We start from the raw sequence: 18,124 nt of genomic DNA, 5'->3' as shown, positions 1-18,124 counted from the left end.
ACTCAATATGCCTATAAGCAAATAGTTTGGGGTGTCTACTTTCCAAAAAGGGGTCATTTGGGGGTGTTTGAGCTGTCCTGGCATTTTATCCACCACATTTAGAAGCTTATGTCACACATCACCCACTCTTCTAACCATTTGAAGACAAAGCCCTTTCTGATACTTTTTGTTTACATGAAAAAAATTTTTTTTTGCTAGAAAATTACTTTGAACCCCCAAACATTATATATTTTTCTAAAGCAAAGGCTCTACAGATTAAAATGGTGGATGTTGCAACTTTTTTTTTCTTATGCCCCGTACACACGGTCGGACTTTGTTCGGACATTCCGACAACAAAATCCTAGGATTTTTTCAGACGGATGTTGGCTCAAACTTGTTTTGCGTACACACAGTCGCACAAAGTTGTCGGAATTTCCGATCGCCAAGAACGCGGTGACGTCAAGCACGTACGACGAGACTAGAAAAGGCCAGTTCAGAACCAAGCGCGGCACCCTTTGGGCTCCTTTTGCTAATCTCGTGTTAGTAAAAGTTTGGTGAGAGACAATTCGCGCTTTTTCAGACTCGTGGTTTTCAGATCGTTTTCTGCCGTTCAGTTTGTGCTTGTGGGTTTGTATCTGCGCTTCAGTGCGTGCAAGCAAGTTCCGTGTGACTTATAGTCATTGTATTCTTGTTCGTTCGTTACTGTTTTTCAGGTAGCTCTTCACAGGCCTTGCTGTTCTTCAGTGCGTTCTGTTACTTCGTTCTGAGCAGCCGACCGTTTTCTAGCCATGTTGCGTATGCGTACTCCTCGTAGAGTTTGTGCTGTGTGGGGGCTTGGTGTTGGGGTCCTGACCTTGACACAAGTCCAGTCCATGAACAGGGTGGGGAGGAGTTCATGGACCAAGAATTGGTTGCTTCAGCGTGACCAGTTCTGTCATATGCCTGATGATTTCAGGAACTTTCTCAGGATGGCGGACCCCGTGTTTCACCGTTTGTTGGCTTCACTGACCCCTTATATTAGCAGGCAGGATACCTGCATGAGGCAAGCCATCATTCCGGAGCAGAGGCTCGTCGCTACCCTGCGGTATTTGGCGACAGGGAGAAGTCTGCAGGACTTGAAGTTCTCGACAGGCATCTCGCCCCAGGCTCTGGGTATCATTATCCCAGAGACCTGTTCTGCCATCATCCATGTCCTGCAGAAGGAGTATATGAAGGTAAAATTTTTATCCTTTAATATCACATTTCATTGTATTTAATGTGTGCTAATATATTGTATTTCGTTCCTCATTCCCTAATTACCATGATTGGAATATGCTGTGAATGTCCCCTTTGTCCTCATGCATGCTGGATTTTTAGGTAATTAATTTTTTAGGTCCTTCATACAGAATGTCCTTCACTAACCTCCCAAGCATGTTCTCTCCTGGCCCTATATTCACCGCATGTAGTCACTTAAAACAATGTATTTTATCAGCTCCATAGTAGTGCTTTACCCCAAACACCCCCTAAAATGTTTGGAAATGTTATTTTAGCTTTAAATTCAGGCAGAGTGGCAGAGACTTATTTTTTGTGGTGTCCCCAAATCATTTTTAGTAACCCTCCCTCCCCAACTGCTAAGTCAGCTGATCCCAATTCTCTATCTATCCTCAATCATCTATCTGCTGACTTTGCCAAACCCATACACACTATACCCATCTCTTTTGTGCTCTGATTTATGGATGAATTCCCCAAAGCATGTAGTGCAAGGGCCTGCCTGTATACTTTCAAATGGTACTGTTTGAATTTTTAAGATCCTATTATTATCTTGAGTCAGGTAATAGCAGAATGTTCAAATGTGCTCAAATGTGTACAATGTGTATTTATATCTTTGTATTCGGACACTTCTTACCTGTCCAGTGGGCTGCCAATAGTGTAACTAAGGAGGGGCTGTTCCAAGTAGTACCCTGTATTTAGGCATTCATCTCTCAATGAAGTGAAGAGGGTTACCTGTCCAAGATTTCCACACCCCCCATAATGTTCGAAATGGCCCATGAGAGGGGGGGGGAATATGATAGGTGTACCTTATACTTTGGTGTTGTTAAATTCCCCTTAATAAATGCTATCTGGAGATTGCCCCAGAATGTTTGTGCCTAATCTGCTTGCCATGTTTCTGAGCAAAAATATAAATTTTTTTTTTCCTCAACAGTTTCCTTCCACGCCACAGGAATGGCAGACTGTGGCCTCCCACTTTGCCCAGCGGTGGGACTTTCCTAACTGCGGAGGGGCAATTGATGGGAAACATGTCCACATCATCCCACCACCCAACTCGGAGTCGTACTATTTCATCTATAAGGGGTTCAATAGTATTGTGATGTTGGCGGTGGTGTCGGCTAATTACGACTTGTATGTGGACGTGGGGAAGAATGGCCGGATGTCCGATGGTGGAGTCATCGCCCAGACGGAGTTCTACAGGCATCTCCAGAATGGCAGCTTGGACTTGCCAGCTCCAGAGGACAATGTGGAAGGACTCCCATTCGTGTTTGTTAGTGATGAAGCGTTTGCGCTGGGGGACCACCTGATGCGGTCATTCCCGATGAGGACCCTCACCCCGAAACAGAGGGTTTTTAATTACCGGCTGGCCAGAGCCTGAAGTGTGGTGGAGAACACATTTGGAATCGTGGCCAGCCGGTTCCGCCTATTTCTGACACCTATCCATATGGCGGAGTATAAACTGAATCATATTATACTGGCGTGCTGTATTCTCCATAACTTTTTAAGGAAACATTCGGCCAACTATGCTGGCTCAGTTGGGCCTGAGGCCGGAGTGATACCTGAAACACTGACGGCGCTTGAAAGCGGCCATCCTGGCTTGCCCTCCCTGAGTGCCCGTGATGTCCGGTTACGATACCTGGAGTTCTTTGCGGGTAGGGGGGCCATCAATATGCCTTCAAATTTGTGAAGCCTTTTTCCAATAAAAAAAAAAAAGAAATTCTTTGTGGACATTTACTGCTTGTGTTTGTTTTAGCTGACCCTGACAGCAATGTGTGGAGTCCTGAAAATGGCGTGATTGTGTAACCTTATACAAAGCACTGTTGGCTGTTATTTACTAAAGGCATATATACTTTTTATACTACAAGTGCTCTTGAAACTGCAATGAAAATGCTCTTGTAGTGCAAAGAAGATTTGCCCTTAGGAAATAACCACCATTTTTTACGAAAACAGCAATTACATCACCACAAAAGTGTTGTAGCGTTGAGACAATAATCCACACATTCTTGATTAACAAACTTTTTAATACCTGCATGCACATGTGCATTTAGAAACGGTTTTTAGAACAAACCAACATGTTTGTTGTATAACAATTTTTGGGGTGGCATTATCAAAAATAGAAATGTCCATTTACGATAAAACAGGCCTGTGTAAAACCAACAAGAAAGACAAAAAACTTGAACTTACAAAGTTTACATATGGTAAAACCTGAAGGCAATATCAGACATGAGTATTTAGGAACTGTGTTTGATATTGCATTCAGATGGGGTCAAATCACCCCTTGAAAAGCCAAATTTGGAAGATGCACACCAATTTACGAATGTCAACATGTGCGACCTGCCATCACGGGGGATCAAGGGACGTGTTTTGGGGGAGCAAGCCCTTCCTCACCGCTACTTTATTATTGAGGAAGGGGTTTCACCCCCAAAACATGTCCATTGATCTCCCGTGATGGCAGATAGCACATGTTGGCACACTGTGTGCATCCTCCAAATTTGGCTTTTCGAAACATTTCAAAAATATTTTAAACATTGTACCAAACAAAAGTGATTTTGTGGGGTATTAAATTCGCCCCAAAACATCAATGATGTTATTATTTTTTTTAATCACATCATTGATTTTTGACTTGAGGTTCTCCAATTCTAAATTACACCCCATGATCTCCCCGATCAGCATCTGGGCACTTTCTGATGTGAACGGATCTCAATCCCTAACAACACGATCACCTAAAAAGAGAGAAAACAAACAAAAACAGGTATCAAAAATCTGCCAGCATCCATCTCTTACCTGAGTCTGTGGTCGCAGACACTCACCTGTTGTGGTGCCTATGTCAACCACATCTTCTTCCTCCTCCTGCTCCACTTGGGTTGGGGGTATTTCACCTTCTTCCACAGGTGGGGGGTCTCTGGTCTCCTCGGATGAGGGGTGTCCTCCGAGTCTTTTTTCCCCTATGTAAAACAAAAAGGGTATAATTAGCACACAGTGATTTGAGGGCAGAACTATAAAAAGGAGACATTGCTTGGAAGTGGGGTACAATTGTCAATTTTAGCAAAGATGTTGCTTGTTTATTGTCCTTTGTCAACCTGAAATACTTTACCTGTTTAGTACAAGCTTCACAGATGGAGACCCCCCTATAGTATACACTGGAGCACCTGTGTGGGGCCCCCTAATAAAAATGGTGTTCTTGTGTCCCACACTAGTGCTCCAGTGTCCAGATGTGAAAACAGCTGCTGAGTGTCCTCTCCTTACACAGAATCTAGTTTGCATTTCATTCTAGTAACAAAGCCATCTACACAACCAAATATTTTGCATCCAAGTAGGCCCTAAAAAATGTAGGAAAATGCATATGGCCTAAACAATGATGTTTTAGAGGGCAAAAAAAAAAAAATGTTTGATACGAACGAATAATGGGCCCATGAACATTAAAATTGACATTTGAAACTGTACAATTAAGAAAAGCATATGGAGCAGCACGAACATAATAAAGACAAAAAGAATAGGAACACAGCACAACTACTTACTTTTTTGCAGCACTCTCCGGATCTTTCGGTACTGCTCGGGCTCTCTTAATTTTAGGTCCGACCACCACTTCCTGAGCTGATCTTTCGATCGTCGTACCCCGAAATTCCTGTGCAGACTTTTGATCACTTTCGCCATGATCTTGGCCTTTCTGATATTGGGGTTGGGGTAAGGCCCATACTTCCCGTCATAGTCAGCCTTCTTCATGATGTCCACCATCTCCAACATCTCCCCAAAGGACATATTTGTGGCTTTAAATCGTCTCCTTCTGGATCGGGACGTGTCCGGATCCGGGTTTTCCTCCTCCTCCTCCTTGTTGCTATAATTAGCACGCACCTGCTGTGACTCCGCCATGTGCTCTTCACCCACTGCGCCGAACGAAAAGGGGTGGGGAATAGACTAGAAAGAACGTCAGGGGCGGGCGGAGTTACACGCATGCGCAGTGTGTATAAAGCGTAACACACGTGCGTAGTACGTACGATCTGTGAGCGGACGAAGGAGCATTGGACGCGCCGATCCTAAGAACGAAGGTCAGAGACAAACTTGTGCCTATACTGCTTCTAGATTGAGGCCTATATTGTAACAAGATTAGGAGAGTTTTGTCTGACATTAGGCTTTGTCTTGTGTTGTGTCTTGCAGTGAACATGGATATCTTATTAAAAGATAATGACTTCATGTCACTATTCATTGATATGTTAAGGGAGCTGCCATGTCTGTGGGAGATCAACAACCCACATTACAAGAACCAAACAAAGAGGAAGGCAGCACTGGATAAATTGTTGGAAATTGTGAAGCAGGTGATCCCCATGGCAGACATCACATTTTTGAAGATCTTAATTGGTGGCCTGAGGAGCACTTATGTAAGGGAGTGCCAGAAAGTCCAGGATTCGCAGAGATCCGGAGCAGCAGATGACATCTATGTCCCCAGGATGTGGTACTATAACAGGCTGCATTTTCTGGCAGGCCAGACTGGACCCAGGTCATCACTCTCCAGTCTTCCTTCCACGCTTCCTTCCCCTCCAGCTGAGGCTTCTGACGCCCAACCTGGGCCTTCCAGGCAACAACATGTGGAGGAGCCCAGATTGAGCCAGGTATAGCATTCCTCTAAATATTGCTGGTTGTCCAATCAATGATGTTAACTAGATGTTAGTTTGGAGTACTAATTTAGGATTGTGATTTATGATGCAAAAACTAAAACCATGTCCCTTTTTCATACACAGGGAAGTCTCAGCCAGGAGGTGGCTGGGCCGAGCCGCCTGCCTGATATGCCAGTCCCTCCCCAACACCTGGAAAGAGAAAGTGGCAGGAGGAGGAGTGCCCTAGAGGAGGCTGCCATAGGTCTCTTTTGGAGGGCTACAGAGGCCCTGGGAGCACCTCACACAGTGGAGGAGGACATTGCTGCCATCATTGCCTCTAAAATGCAGAGGATGGAGGAGGGACAACAACTCATGTGTGAGTCGCTCATATTGGAGGCTCTTAATAAAGGTATGAGGGGCCAAATTACATCTCAGACACACCTTTGCGAACTCACAGATGGTCCTCCTCCTCCTCCTGCAGGTCCTCCTCCTCCTCCTCCTTCTCCTCCTCCTCCTCCAGGTCCTCCCAGTCCTCCTCCTCCTCCAGGTCCTACTCCTCCTCCTGCCACATCTCCAACAGCACAGCCACAGCCCCGGATGAAGCGTGGAAGGAAGACCAGAAAGTGAGGACCCTGGATCCAGTCTGGTCGGCCAAAAGATGCAGCCTCTTGTGGTACCACAGCCTGGGGACACAGATGTCATCTGCTGCTTTCCGGATCTCTGCGACTTCTGGACCAGACTGCCCTCCCTTACATATGGACTCCTCAGGCCACCAATTTTAATGTTCAAGAATTGATGTCTGCCGTGGGGGTCCCAGGCTTCGCTAATTTCTCATGTTGATCCAGTGTTGCCTCCCTCTTTGTTTGGTTCTGAGCCCTTAATAAAGGAATTTTTGTTGGAATTATACTTGCCTATGTGTGTTTTACTTCAAAAAGGACAGTTTGTTGGTGAGGATTCAGGTACATTTCAAAAATACAATGTGAAATTAACAAGGGACACCAACAACAAACAATCTCCTTGAGATTAAATAATAAAAGATGTCAATGGTGTTGTGGTAACTTGACACACAAAACACACACAAAAATATTCTGGAGTCAAACTAAAAACAACATTAAACAAAGATCAGCCTTGGAAAAAATACAAACATAAAATCTAAACCAAAAATGGCTTAAAAAACAAAACAAAATAAAAAAAATATAAAAAACATTCTGTCAGATGTGACAAATAACAATATATTCAGGGAATCCCAATAAAAAAACAAAAAAAAATGTTTGTGAGAAGTGTGTGTGAATATGAGCAAAACTACTTCATTCTTGTCACATTATAAAGAAGAAGAGAGTGCGCTGTATTAAACCATTTTTAACATTGCAGCGTGACGAAAGTGCTGTATCCATTGCGAACGCTAAGTTTACCAGACCGAGCTGTTCCGTGTCTGAATTTTGAGCTGAAATCTGAGCATGCGTGGCACTTTGTGCGTCGGAACAGGCCACACACAGTCGGAATTGACGCGATCGGATTTTGTTGTCAGAAAATTTTATCTCCTGCTCTCCAACTTTGTGTGTCAGAAAATCCGATGGAAAATGTCTGATGGAGCCCACACACGGTCGAAATTTCCGACAACACGCTCCGATCGGACATTTTCCATCGGAAAATCCAAGCGTGTGTACGGGGCATTACAGTATTTGCACAGTGATTTTTCAGACACATTTTTTTTTGGAAAAAAAACACTTTTTTTAATGCACTAAAACACACTATATTGCCCAAATGTTTGATGAAATAAAAAAGATGATCTTATGCTGAGTACATGGATACCAAACACGACATGCTTTAAAATTGCGCACAATTGTGCAGCGGCGACAGACTACATACATTTTTAAAAGCCTTTAAAAACCTTTACAGGTTACCACTTTAGATTTACAGAGGAGGTCTATTGCTAAAATTATTGCCCTCGATCTGACCTTCGTGGTGATACCTCACATGCATGGTGCAATTGCTGTTCACATATGACACCAGACCGACGCTTGCGTTCACGTTTGCGCGTGAGCACGGGGGGACAGTGGTGCTTTTGTTTAATTTATTTTGCTTTTTTGTTTTATTTTTAAACTGAACCTTTATTTTTTTTTTTATCATTTTTATTGTTATCTCAGGGAATGTAAATATTCCCTATGATAGCAATAGGTAGTGACAGGTAATTTTTTTTGAAAAAATTAGGGTCGGTGTGATTAAATACTTTCCCAATATCCCAATGGCGCTGTTTATGACCTAAGTCATGAAATGCTCATAGCTTCCGGTTTCTTAGGCCATAGAGATGATTGGAGCCATTCTGGTCTCCGATCAGCTCTATGATTAGCTGACAGAACCACCGGGCTCTCCTGTCCCAACAGAGAACCCGAGAAAACCATGGAAGACGGTGGGAGGGGGGACATTCCATCCCACTGCTTGTAAAAGCAGTCTAGAGGCTAATTAGCTGCTAGGATTGCTTTTACATGAAAGCCGGCCGCTGTCTGAAAAGAATGATACTAAGATGATCATTATGGTATAACCACTTAAAGTCCAACAACATACCAGTATGTTGCTGGTCCTTGTTGGGCATATGCAGTATTTTAATGTTCTTTTTTTCATGCAGCCTGTGGGCTGAACGAAAAAAAAGAGATTGATCGTGGGTATGCCCACCATTAGAATACTGCCCTTCATCCACCCACTTCTAATGATGGGCATACATGCACCATTTTCTTTTAACTGTAGTGGTGAAGTCACCTCCTACAGCCCTGGAATCGCTGATTTACGTATCGTGGGACCAAACGCTGTTGCTGTCAAGATAAATAAATCAGTGCTGCAGCTGAAATGTGTACCTGCTAAGCAATTGATGGTTAACAATAAAACAAAGTAACATTACAGTATAACAATAAGACTTACCATACCTGCAAAGCAAATACAATAAAATATAGTCAAAATAAAACATTTTTTAACGCAATCCGTGCCTAAAAAATATATGCCGAAGCATGGGGGCAATCCACTCCTAATGTTAGGAGCAAATCGCTCCTCCACCCCTACCCCCATGCTTCAGCATATATGCTCTTTTTTTAACTATGGTGGGGAAATCAGCTCTGACAGCGCTGGAGTCACGGCTTTATGTATCGTGGGAGCAAACGCTGTTGCTGTCAGAATAAATAAACCCGTGCTGCAGCTGAATGGCGTACCTGCTAAGCAAATGATGGTTAACAATAACAGCAAACAGTAAGACTTACCATAACAGCAAAGCAAATACAATAAAACATAGTAAAAATAAAACATTACAATTCTAAAATACAGTAACAAAAGAGAGAGAACAATAGAGCAGACAATAGAGAGCAAACGTAAGAGAGAGAACAATAGAGAGAAGAAAAATAAAACCACAACTAATTTTGGCTTTTTTATTCTTTTGTGTTTTTGTGTTTTTTATTTTATTTTTTTGCACTTTTATATAAGCTGTAAATGTTCCAGATTAGGGTCTCTCAAAATGTGATGGCCATCTCATCTTTCGAGACCCTGTGTTAGTATGCCTAGGACTGTGCAATGCTGTACCCTACGCTAATACTCCACTAGTGTGTGGTAGCGTTGGAAACAGTCACCAATGCAAAGATAAGGTTGGTCAGGAGGGACAATAAAAGCGGGTGTCACACCTATATCTGCGCTTTCTACAGACACGACATCTTCTTTGTGTTGTTCTTTGAGTAGGAGTACCAGAGAGAACATGCGGAAAATGCCTTTCATGCAGCCGGCTCACTGCAATTGGATTGGTAAGTTGGGCCACAGCTCCGTCTGGAAACAGAAGGGCTGTGATGATCTCTTCCTGGAATTTAAAGAAGGATTCAGTTTGTCCTGAAGCTTTGTATAGCACATAAGCATTCAGCAGAGCCAATTGAAATAAGTATACAGACACTTTTTTGTACCAGCGTCTGGCCTTAGGGCAATTAGGTACGGCGCCAACAACTGGTCGTTGAGGTCCACCTCTCCCATATTAAGGTTATATTCGTGGACACAGAGGGGTTTCTCCACAACACCAGTCGCTGTAGGAATTTGGATCGTCGTGTCTGCGTGAAGGGAAGACAGAATGAAAACATTCTTATTATCTCTCCACTTCACAGCAAGCAAATTATTACACTTCAAGCAGGCTCTCTCCCCCAGCCTAAGACGGGAATCTATAAACTGCTGGGGTAATCCCTGGTTATTAGATTGCACGGTGCCACATGTGCCAATTCCGTAATCAGACAAGTAAAGTGACTAAAAAGTGGCATGCTCGTGTAATAATTGTCCACATATAAGTGGTACCCCTTTCCGAACAAGGTTGACACCAAGTCCCACACAATCTTACCAGCGCTCCCTATGTAGTCTGGGCAGTTCTCAAGCTCTACGTAACGATCTCTTCCCTCGTAAACCATAAAACTATATGTATAGCCTGTGGCCCTGTCACAGAGCTTATACATCTTGACCCCATATCTGGCACGTTTGCTGGGAGACAACTTGATGGGGGGTAAAAAAGGCTTCAAACTGTTGGTTGATGTGGTTTACGAGAGGCCGAATTTTGTAGAGCTGATCAAATCCAGGGTCACCCCGAGGAAGACAGAGTTCATTATCATTGAAGTGCATGAACCGCAAGATCTGCTCGTATTGTGTCCTGGTCATGGAGGCAGAGAACACGGGCATATGGTGAATTGGGTCAGTGGACCAATATGACCGCAACTCACTCTTTTTAGTTATACCCATGAGGAGGGATAGGCCCAGAAAGGTCTTAAATTCAGAAACCATAATAGGTTTCCAGTCTCTGGCAAGGGTCAGCTGGGGATTAGTGGCAATGAATTGACCAGAATATAAATTGCTTTGGTCCACAATAGATCTATAGAGATCTTCCGTGAAAAACAGCAAATAGCAATCAAGTGAGGTAAAATCAACTGTTTCCACCTGAATTCTGGGTTGGCCAGTGAATGGGGGAAGTACGGGTGCTGCAGAAGTGGTGGGCTCCCAATTAGGATTGGAAAATGCAGCAGGAAGGGCACTGAGCCTGAATCTGACAGATGAGTGACTTCCTCTTCACTATCTGTCATGCTCAGAAACGTGTAGGCCTCTTCACTACTGTGCCTTCGATTTGACATTTTGGTCTCTAAATTTACTGGTACAGTAGTGAGACTCACAGGAAAAAAATCACCTGACTGTCAGTGACTGATTCTAACGCTAACAAAAAAGCTGTTAGCGTTTGCAGGGATCAGGCTTGACTCTGCGAACGCTGCAGTTATGTGTGTTTTGTTTTTGTGAGTGACAGTGATCGATTGATACTGCACTAGGGTGGGCTGGGCTGGGCTGGGCTGGGTGGAGGGGCTAAACGCAGGTGCTAGCAAGTATCTGGGCTGATCCCGCTAACACTGCATTTTTGGGAACTCTATACTGCTGGGGATGCTAATATAGTTCTGATCAGATCAGATATTGATCCGTTCAGACATTATACTACTAAGGGAGGTGTATGGTGCATGCGTGGGTGTTAGCGCTACTGGCACTAATCTAACGCTGCCTAGGGCAGCGCAGACCCTGACTGACACTAGAACCTAACTGATGTCACCCGCCGGGTGATCACGGGGTTACACCTTTATTGGGTAACATACGGCAGGTGCCCTGACACTATACAAAAAAATCTAGCTAATCAGCATCACCTGTGACACTTATACAGTGATCGCTGATGACAGGGGGTGATCAAGGGGTTGAACCTTTATTAGGGGGGGTTAGGGGGGGTCCCTAGACCTATCTGGGCCTACACTAAGTACCCTAACATTCATTAGTGTCACTGATGACACCAGTACAGTGTTAAAAAAAAAATGAACATTGCACTGGGTGACACAGTGACAGGGAGTGAAGGGGTTAACTGGAGGGGCGATCGGGGGGGGCGATCGGGGGGTGAAATATGTGCCTATGTGTACTGATGTCAGTGTAGTGTTGGTGCAACTCACGGTTAGATGTTATCTCTCCTCTCTCTGGAACGAAAAGACTTCCACGAGGAGAGATGACATCACTTCCCCTGCAGTGTTTACACTTTCACATGCAGGGGAAGGATCTCATTCACCAGGAGCGATCACCAGGTCCAGGCCAGATATCATAGGCCTGGGCCTGGGGATTGATCAGTTCTGGATCAAATCCAATCTGACGTAACATTATGCCCACCCATGCTATTCTGTCGCAGTAAAACTGTGGCAGCTGGTCGGGAAGCGGTTAAAGGTGACATGCCACTGGTGTTTAAATTACTTAATTGCGTGTATTGGAAGTATTATAGGCTGGTCTGGGATTCCCGTTTAGCCATAGCATTCTACATACATCAGTAGCGTGTTTGGGGGAGCCTATTTAATCTGTGTACATTGTTATTTACCGTTTATTTTTTGCATAGTATTACTGACTGTTTTTTTTTTTAACTTTTTCAACCAAGTCCTGGCTACTAAAGGCCCATACACACGATCTGACTTTTTGACAACAAACATGCAAATGACCTGTTTTAAGGAAAAATCTGACTATGTGTACACTCCATCGGACAAACTTTTTCGGTTTTCATCGGACAAATGTTCACTGTGCAAACAGACAAACTTTCTGGCAACAAAAGTCCTATGGTGCAAAATCCTATCGTGTGTACACAAGTCCATAGGACTTTAGTCCAAAGTACAAACACGCATGCTCAGAACCAATGCAAAAGATCAGGCAACAATACAGAAGTTGACCAAAGGGTGGCGGCAAAGAGCTGAAAAACCACGTGATTTGGTGAAAGTTGGCTGATAAAGTCCTGCTGTGTGTATACATAACAAGTTCACGGTCAACACCCTTTGGACAGAAATCCACGGAAAAGTTTGTTTGAAGTCCGATCGTGTGTATGAGGCTTTGCACAGGCCTTGGCTGACTAATGTTAATCTAAACTTTATTCTGCTCCAAGTAAACTTGAAGAACAGAACTGTGTTGTGTATTATTATCGGTTTATCCCATTAACCATCTTGCTAGGTGTGCCAGAGGGGCTGGGACAGTTCTTTTGGGCTGAGAGGTGGAGTAAAGGACTGAACCAATAAAAGCAGCTCCTTCGGGGGTGTTGCTACATTATTGTTTCACTTTAAGCAGTATTAAAATCACTGCTTATGGAAAAAATGATTGTTAAAAAAAATAATTTTGCATTGATACATGTCTCCTGAGTCAGTTCTCAGGTTACCATAAACTTTTTTGGCAATAACTTGCATATAAGCCTTTAAAATTAACACTTTTGATTTTTCATGTTTGTGTCCCATAGACTTTAATATGGTTCACATGTTCGCTAGAACTTTTTGCCTGTTCGCAGTGTTCTGGTGCAAACCGAAATGGGGGATGTTCAGCCCATCCCTAATCTATCTACACTTTCTTCTATCAGTGACCTGCAAGCCAATCCAGAATCCTAAGGTATGTCATGCAAATATGTGGACTGTACTGAAGACAGAAAAAACTTGGAATCATTATTTATAAAATCATAACTTTTAGAACCAGAAATATCAGTTCTCTCCAAAGGCCCTACATGTTTTACAACTACCAAATTGCATTCCTTTTTACCATACAGTTAGTGTCTGAGGTAATTCAATCCATTAAAATGTGTTAACCTTACAATAGGGACCTTCAGTATTGCAAGAGCATACAGTATATCTGTACCTCCAGTAGGGATGGGCTGTCTGTTCGAGTCAAACTCATGTTCGAGTCAAACATTGGCTGTTCGCCCGTTCACCGCACTGCAAACAATTTGGGGTGTTCGCGGCAAATGCGAAAGCCGCGGAACACCCTTTAAAAGTCTATGGGAGAAATCAAAAGTTCTAATTTTAAAGGCTAATATGCAAGTTATTGTCATAAAAAGTGTTTGGGGACCTGGGTCCTGCCCCAGGGGACATGTATCAATGCAGAAAAAAGTTTTTAAAACGGCCGTTTTTTCGGGAGCAGTGATTTTAATAATGCTTAAAGTGAAACAATAAAAGTGTAATATTCCTTTAAATTTCATACCTGGGGGGGGGTGTCTATAGTTTGCCTGTAAAGTGGCACATGTTTCCCGTGTTTAGAACAGTCTGACAGCAAAATGACATTTCTAAAGGAATAAAAGTTATTTAAAACTACTCGCGGCTATAATGAAATGTCAGTCTGGCAATAGACATACAAGTTCATTGATAAAAACAGCATGGGATTCCCCCACAGGGGAACCCCCGAACCAAAATTAAGTAAAAAAAAGTGTCATGACCTCAACATTGGGAGGGTGCTTTGGGGTAGCCCCCCAAAGAACCTTATACCCATGTTGATGGGGACAAGGGCCTCATCCCCACAACCCTTGCCCGGTGGTTGTGGGGGTCTGCGGGTGGGGGGCTTATCGGAATCTAGAAGCCCCCTTTAACAAGGGGACCCCCAGATCCCACCCCCCATGTGAAATGGTAATGGGGTACAAAAGTATCCCTACCATTTCACAAAAAAAGTGTCAAAAATGTTAAAAATGACAAGAGACAGTTTTTGACAATTCCTTTATTTAAAGTCTTCTACTTTCCATCTTCTTCGGGTCTTCTTCTGGTCTTCTGCCTTCCTTCTTCCTTCGGTTTCTTCTTCCATCTTCTTCTTCCTCTGGTTCTTCCTCCGATCCTCTGCTTCTTGCTCCGGTGTTCTCGTCCGGCATCTTCCTCCGCGGCGTCTTCTTCCCCGCTTCGACCCGAATAAGATGGAAAGAAGAAGACTTTAAATAAAGGAATTGTCAAAAACTGTCTCTTGTCATTTTTAACATTTTTGACACATTTTTTGTGAAATGGTAGGGGTACTTTTGTACCCCATTACCATGTCACACAGGGAGGGGCAGGATCTGGGGGTTACTTTGTTAAAGGGGGCTTCCAGATTCTGATAATCCCCCCGCTCACAGACCCCCACAACCAACGGGCAAGGGTTGTGGGGATGAGGCCCTTGTCCTCATCAACATGGGGACAAGGTGCTTTGGGCGGCTATGCATTTTTTTTTTCTTAATTTTGGTTTGGGGTTTCCCTGTGGGGGAATCCCATGCTGTTTTTATCAATGAACTTTTATATGTATTGCCGGACCAACAATTCATTATAGCCGCAAGTAGTTTTAAATAACTTTTATTCCTTTAGAAATGTCATTTTGCTGTCAGACTGTTCTAAACATGGGAAACATGCGCCACTTTACAGGCATACTATAGACACCCCCCAGGTACGAAATTTAAAGGAATATTACACTTTTATTGTTTCACTTTAAGCATTATTAAAATCACTGCTCCCGAAAAAGCGGCCATTTTAAAAACTTTTTTTTGTATTGATACATGTCCCCTGGGGCAGGGCCCAGGTCCCCAAACATTTTTTATGACAATACTTGCATATAAGCCTTTAAAATTAGCACTTTTGATTATTCATGTTCGAGTCCCATAGACGTGTTCGAAAATTTTTTGCCTGTTCGCATGTTCTGGTGCGAACCAAACAGGGGGGTGTTCGGCTCATCCCTAACCTCCAGTAATGTTGTATACATCATCCAATGAAAAAATGCAATCAATGATCTTAAATTGATAAAACAGGACCGACATTACATAAAAGAATGAAGTTACACAGACATCAAAAAAGAACACCTATTACTGGGCACATCATTTTCTGCAAGCAGACCAGGGTATGGACATAGTTTTGGTTCTTAACCACTTGACCCTCGGAAGATTTACCCCACTTCCTAACCAGGCCATTTTTTAGCGATACGGCACTGCGTTACTTTAATTGACAATTGCATGGTCGTGTGATGCTGTACCCAAGTACAATGTATGTCCTTTTTCCCATAAATATAACTTTCTTTTGGTGGTATTTGATCACCTCTGTGTTTTTTTTTTTATCTTTTGCACAATAAACAAAAAATGACTGACAATTTTGGAAAGAAAAAAAACTATATTTTTTACTTTCTGCTCTAAAACACATCCAATAAAATTAAAAAAAAAATCTAATTTCTTCATCAATTTAGGCCAATATGTATTCTGCTACATATTTTTGGTAAAAAATATCCCAATACGCGTATATTCATTGGTTTGCGCAAAAGTTATAGCGTCTACAAATATTTTTATTGTATTGTTTTATTAGTAATGGTGGCAATCAGCAACTTATAGTGGGACTGCAACATTGCATACACCTAATTGACACTTTTTTGGGAACCAGTGACACTAATACATGATCAGTGCTAAACATATGCACTGTCACTGTACTAATGACACTGTCAGGGAAGGGGTTAACATCAGGGGCCATGAAAGGGTTAAATGTGTGCCTAGCTAATGTTTAGAATGTTGTAGTGGAGGAGGTGCTTTTACTAGTGGAAGGCATGGATAAATGTTCCTGCTTTACAGAAACACAGGATCCATATCTTCTGTACTGACAGAATGGCAATCTGCCTTGTTTACATAGGCAGACTGTTGTTCTGCCTGTGTACAGAATGATCAGCGAGTGCCGGCAGACATTGGTGTGAAATCACAGCGGGAGCAAGCCGCCACTCACGCCCGATACCCGTGCAGGATCACATATGCTGTACTGTATATATGTGATCCTGTGCAGTGCAGCCGCCCTGTAGCAATAATTCTGCTATGGGGCAGTCGGCAAGTGGTTAAAGGGAACATTTAAAAAACTCAAGAAAAGAAAACTTTTGAACTATGAATGACAATTCTATTTAAAATAGTGATTATTTAAAATAGGGACAGGTATCAGTGTAGACATTTTATATAAAATTCATGTTTCAAAATGCTTGCTCTGGGCTAGCTTTGCATCGGGGCCACAAACATCAGCCCATTTCAGTGATCAGAGTGGGCTTTCCTCATTTCCCACTATACCAGCAGCACCCGGGGGCCATCCCGCATTATTTATGGCCGGTGGTTCTGACTGCCACACTCTGTCCCGGGCTCTGCTGCCTACCGGAAATTCGCAGCCATAATCCAAGATAGCTGCTGTGCCTCAGACACAGCCTCAAGGTAGGATGGACCCTGCTGCTGCAGAGGGGGGAGAAGAACAGATGGATGGATGTTGGGGCCTTTGCCCCCAGTCCTTTACCCACTGGCCCCCAGGGACTCTCCAGTTTCCACGGAGTCCCTAATAGAGCGCACTCTGGATAATTTCCTGGTGTCTCAGCCACCATTACTGGCCCAGTTATCAACTACCCCACCCCATGATCTCTCCCAGACAGACATTGGTGCTCACTAACTTCTACAGTATCTAAATTCTCTGAGTTGCTGAAGCAAGGTTTGGCTAGATTACTGCAGATATTAAAGCGGACATCCTGGGCTTGGGTAATCACATTGAAGTTATTAAAACTAAACTGCAGACCACTATTGCTTGCACAAATCAACACATGCAATGCATTCAGGATCTTCAAGAGCACTTGGATGAGGCCCTTACTAAAATTGATGATCTGGAGAATCGCTCCATGCGCTATAACTCTCACATACGAGGGCTTCCTGAGTCGGTGAAGGACACAGACTCTGTAGTGTACTCTTTGTTTCAAGACCTGCTCCCAAATTTGTCAGACCACGACTTTGAACTTTATCGGGCCCATAGGGCTCTCCAAGCTACTCTGATGGCTTGCCTAGCAATATAATTGTTAAGCTGCACTTTTATGCTGTGAAAGAAATGATGATGAAAGCTTCCAGGGCTAATGAGAATTTTGCCCGTCCTGGGACATAAGGTGCAAATCTTTGCTGATATCTCACCCTTCACTATTCAGAGCTACCGGGCCTTGAAACCCCTCCTGCAGGCCCTTTCAGGAAAGGCTATCAAGTATTGGTGGGCCTTTCCTTTTTGCCTACACTTCACATATGAGAAGAAACCCTATCCATTCACCAACTTTGCGTAAGGGGAAAGATTGCTGTTACGCCTGGGCCCCATCTCCTTGGAGCCTAATGCCTCCTCCTCCAAGCAGTGTCCATCCTCACAGAGGGTGGAGACACCCACTGGATGTCCAATTCTCTCCATTGTGGAATAATCAACATTTCCGGGCATCCAGAAATTCTCCTTCACCATGACAAATGAAAGGATCTTGATAAGGTTCTACCTTGGCCTTTGACCTCATTGGGATTTCCTTGATGACTTTTCTACCTCATCCAGGAGAACTTAACACTTTCCAAATTCCTGAGCTCATTTTCTTTTTATGGCCAGATTACCATTTGTCAGTAGTTTTGATACCTAGTTAGGTTGTTTGGCTGAATACCATGGCTGAGCTACTATTATTTTCTCTTCTTCTTAAGACTGTTTATAGCAGAGAGCTACCTTATCTCATTTGGTTTCTAT

The sequence above is a fragment of the Aquarana catesbeiana genome, linkage group LG11 (genome assembly GCF_042186555.1).
Source record: "Aquarana catesbeiana isolate 2022-GZ linkage group LG11, ASM4218655v1, whole genome shotgun sequence".
Taxonomy (NCBI): Eukaryota; Metazoa; Chordata; class Amphibia; order Anura; family Ranidae; genus Aquarana; species Aquarana catesbeiana.
The sequence above is the reverse complement of the archived record's forward strand: the minus strand, read 5'-3'. Positions refer to the sequence as shown.